General features: G+C 51.9%; 1 protein-coding gene across 1 annotated transcript in view; it reads right to left on the bottom strand.

Annotated features, from left to right (window-relative positions):
• LOC144609733 (phospholipase D2-like) overlaps positions 1-2950 on the bottom strand; it is a 94344-nt gene extending 91394 nt beyond the window's left edge. Inside the window, exon 1 of the mRNA XM_078428242.1 lies at positions 2833-2950. The gene's annotated coding sequence lies outside the window, so the exon portion shown is untranslated. The remainder of the gene's footprint in view (positions 1-2832) is intronic.
• Between the last annotated feature and the right edge of the window lie 1669 nt (positions 2951-4619).

Genomic DNA, 4619 nt, shown 5'->3' with positions numbered 1-4619 from the left:
GCGCTATCACTGCCTCACAGCGCCGGAGACCCCGGGTTCGATCCCGACCACGGGCGGCTGTCTGTACGGAGTTTGTACGTTCTCCCCGTGACCTGCGTGGTTTTTCCACGGGCGCTCCGGTTTCCTCCCACGCTCCAAAGACGTGCGGGTTTGTAGGTGAATTGGCTACTGGAGTTTAGATGTAGGCTTGTATTCACTGGAGTTTAGATGTAGGCTTGTATTCACTGGAGTTTAGATGTAGGCTTGTATTCACTGGAGTTTAGATGTAGGCTTGTATTCACTGGAGTTTAGATGTAGGCTTGTATTCACTGGAGTTTAAATGTAGGCTTGTATTCACTGGAGTTTAGATGTAGGCTTGTATTCACTGGAGTTTAGATGTTGGCTTGTATTCACTGGAGTTTAGATGTAGGCTTGTATTCACTGGAGTTTAGATGTAGGCTTGTATTCATTGGAGTTTAGAAGTATGAGAGGGGATCTTATAGAGACGTGTAAAATTATAAAAGGACTGGACAAGCTAGATGCAGGAAAAATGTTCCCAATGTTGGGCGAGTCCAGAACCAAGGGGCCACACACTGTCTACGGATAAAGGGGAGGCCATTTAAAACTGAGGTGAGAAGAAACTTTTTGTGAATTGTGAATTTGTGGAATTCTCTGCCACAGAGGGCAGTGGAGGCCAATTCACTGGATGGATTTAGGAGAGAGTTAGATAGAGCTCTAGGGGCTGGTGGAATCAAGGGATATGGGGAGAAGGCAGGCACGGGTTACTGATTGTGGATGATCAACCGTGGTCACAATGAATGGCGGTGCGAACAGGCTCGAAGGGCCAAATGGCCTCCTCCTGCACCTTGTTTCTATGTTTCTAAGATCCCCTCACATCCTAAATTCAGTGAATACAAGCCCAGTCTTTCCAATCCTATCTCCTAACCCTAACTCCAGTGAATACAAGCCCAGTCGACCGAATCCTAACTCCAAACCTAACCATCAGTGAATACAAGCCCAGTTGACCCAATCCTAACTCCTAACCCTAACTCCAGTGAATACAAGCCCAGACTTTCCAATCCTAACTCCTAACCCTAACTCCAGTGAATACAAGCCCAGTCGACCCAATCTTTCCTCGTACGACAGTCCCGCCATCCCGGGGATTAACCTGGTGAACCTACGCTGCACTGCCTCAATGGCAAGGACGTCCTTCCTCAAATTTGGAGACCAAAACTGCACACAGTACTCCAGGTGCGGTCTCACCAGGGCCCTGTACAACTAGCAAATGCGGTCTCTGCCCAGAGCCTTATAGAGCCTCAGCTTTACATCGGGAGAGGTTCGGAACGGGGGAGGGAGGGAGGGAGGGGGAGGGGGGAAAAGATGTCTTTGTTAAAACTAGAGAGATTATCTGCACTGCCACACAGCCACACACACTCTCCAGGCCCAGCGAGCATCAGAAGGACTCGAACATGTCGGCTAGCATTGCATTGTACAATAGAACACAAAACTTCCCCACCCACCCACTCACTCCCTCTCTCCCTCCCTCTCCTTCCCCCCTCTCTCTCTCTCATTCTCCCGCTCTCTTCCCTCCCTTTTTCCCTCCTTCTCCCTCCCCCCTCCACCTCCCTCCCCCTCTCCCTCTCCCCCCTCTCTCCCTCTCCCTCCCTTTCCCTCTCTCCCCCTCTCTCTCTCTCCCTCCCTCTCTCCATCTCCCTCCCTTTCCCTCTCTCTCTCCCTCCCTCTCCCCTCCCTCTCTCTCTCCCTCCCTCTCTCTCCCTCTCCCTCACTCCATCTCCCTCCCTCCCCTCTCCCTCCCTCTCCCTCCCTCTCTCTCCCTCGATCACAAGCTCAAGGGTCACAGGTTGAACAAACTTGCTCTTAACTTAGTGAAGTATTTGTAAACTTTCCCCTCCACTCCCCCTCCTCCCCCCCTCCCCTCGTTTACCATTTTGTAAATACTATCCTCCCATCTTTATCATTTTGATTTTGTCTCTCTCTCCCTCTCCCTCTCCCCCTCCCTCCCTCCATCCCTCTCCCTCCCCTCTCTCTCTCTCCCTCCTATCTCCACCCTCCTCTCTCTCCCTCCCCTCTCTCTCTCTCTCTCCCTCCATCCCTCTCCCCCTCCCCCCTCTCTCTCTCTCCCTCCTATCTCCACCCTCCTCTCTCTCCCTCCCCTCTCTCTCTCTCTCCCTCCCTCCCTCTCTCTTCCCCTCTTTGCTCTTCTTTCCATTCCTTCCCTCCTCTCTCTCTCTCTCTCTCTCTCCACTTTTTCTCTCCCCCCTCTTACTCTGCTTTATTCATTTTCTCTCTCTCTCTCTCTCTCTCTCTCTCTCTCTCTCTCTCTCTCTCTCTCTCTCTCTCTCTCTCTCTCTCTCTCTCTCTCTCCAAAACTTCCTCCCTCTCCCCCTCCTCCCTCTCCCTCCCTACTTCCCCCTTTCTCTCTCTCTCTCCGCCCTTCCTTTCTCTCCCTCTCTCTTTCTCTCTCTCCGCCCTTCCTTTCTCTCCCTCTCTCTCTCTCTCTCTCTCTCTCCGCCCATCCTTTCTCTCCTCTCTCTCTCATGCCTCCTCCCTCTCCCCTTTCTCTTTCTCTCTCTCCCCTTCCATCTTTTATCTCTCTCTCTCTCTCCCTCTCTCTCATAACTTCCTCTCTCCCTCTCCCCCTCTCCCCTTTCTCTCTCTCTCCGCCCATCCTTTCTCTCCCTCTCTCACACGTTCTCTCCGCCCATCCTTTCTCTTTCTCTCTCTCTCTCTCTCCCTCTCTCTCTCTTCCTCCCATCCTTTCTCCCTCTCTCTCCCCCTCCCTCTCTCTCCCCCTCCCTCTCTCCCTCTCCCCCACTTTGCCCCCCCACTCACCAGCCAGCTGTGTCAGAGCGACCGGCAGTCGTATCAGCAGCAGCAGCAGCATCAGCCCAGGCCACTGATGGGATGGATTCCTGGCAAATTCCTGAGGCAGCCTAGACCGTACCACCCAGCCCAGTAGCAGGGACGCCTGCGGGTTCGCCCCACAGCTTGCAAAGCACTTGATGCAGTTACTACCAGAAACAAACCCTCCTCTCCAAAGTACAAGCACGCCCGCCGGCTCACAGCAGGATGTTTACACCGAGGGCTCAGGACTAAATCCAGATGCAATCTCCCCAGAAACATGCCCCCTCTCTCTCTCTCTCTCTCTCTCTCTCTCTCTGTGTAGAACAGCTCTGAGACGCAACTTTTATTCACAAAATGCTGGAGTAACTCAGCGGGGCCAGGCAGCAGAGAAGGAATGGGCGACGTTTCGGGTCATAGACCCTTCAGGAGAAGTTATACTCCACCCCTGTTAGACCACGTCGATTTATTCCGCAAAATGCTGGAGTAACTCAGCGGGTCAGGCAGCATCTCTGGAGGGAAGGAATGGGTGGCGTTTCGGGTCGAGACCCTTCTCCAGACTTGTTAGACCACATTTGGACTGTGCAGTTGCAGAATGACAACAGACAATAGACCGAAGGTATTTATTCACAAAATGCTGGAGTAACTCAGCGGGTCAGGCAGCATCTCGGGAGAGAAGGAATGGGTGACGTTTCAGTCTGAAGAAGGGTCTCGACCCGAAACGTCACCCATTCCTTCTCTCCCGAGATGCGGCCTGACCCGCTGAGTTACTCCAGCATTTTGTGAATAAATACCTTCGATTTGTACCAGCATCTGCAGTTATCTTCTTATAGACAATAGGTGCAGGAGGAGGCATTAGGCCCTTCGAGCCTGTACGCACCACCATTCAATGTGATCATGCCTGATCATTCTCAATCAGTACTCCGTTCCTGCCTTCTCCCCGTACCCCCTGACTCCGCTATCCTTAAGAGCTCTATCCAGCTCTCTCTTGAATGCATTCAGAGACTTGGCCTCCACTGCCTTCTGAGGCAGAGAATTCCACAGATTCACAACTCTCTGACTGAAAAGGTTTTTCCTCATCTCAGTTCTAAATGGCCGACCCCTTATTCTCAAACAGTGTGTGGCCCCTGGTTATGGACTCCCCCAACATTGGGAACATGTTTCCTGCCTCTAAACGTGTCCAACCCCTTAATAATCTTATACGTTTCGATAAGATCTCCTCTTGTCCTTCTAAATTCCAGTGTATACAAGCCTAGTCGCTCCAGTCTTTCAACATATGACAGTCCCGCCATTCCGTGACCCGTACACAAGTAAAAACATTCCTTCCATCGAATGCGTTCGAAGACAGGCAGCTCGTTTTGTTACAAACACCTCTGAGAGAGGAGGGAGTGTTACCGAGTGTCTAAATTCATTGGGGTGCAACCCTCCCCAAGACAGACCTAAAGCCCACTGCCTGACCTGTTCTTACAAGATGTTAAATGGTCAGATGACCACATCTACACCAAACCCAAAACCTATCAGGATTAGACCAGGGCATTCGATTCAATTCGAGATGCCAGCAGCTACCAAGACAGATGCGAACAGCAATTCATTCTTCAGGAAAAAGGGGCTTCCCCTCCTCCATTATAGATGAGACTCTCACTAGGGTCTCTTCTACATCCCGCAGCTCCGCTCTTGCTCCCCCTCCCCCCACTCGTAACAAGGACAGAATCCCCCTCGTTCTCACCTTCCACCCCACCAGCCAGCGGATCCAACAAATCGTCCGCCAACATTTCCGT

This window comes from Rhinoraja longicauda, chromosome 34 (genome assembly GCF_053455715.1).
Source record: "Rhinoraja longicauda isolate Sanriku21f chromosome 34, sRhiLon1.1, whole genome shotgun sequence".
In the NCBI taxonomy this organism is placed as follows: Eukaryota; Metazoa; Chordata; class Chondrichthyes; order Rajiformes; family Arhynchobatidae; genus Rhinoraja; species Rhinoraja longicauda.
The sequence above is the reverse complement of the archived record's forward strand: the minus strand, read 5'-3'. Positions and strand labels throughout refer to the sequence as shown.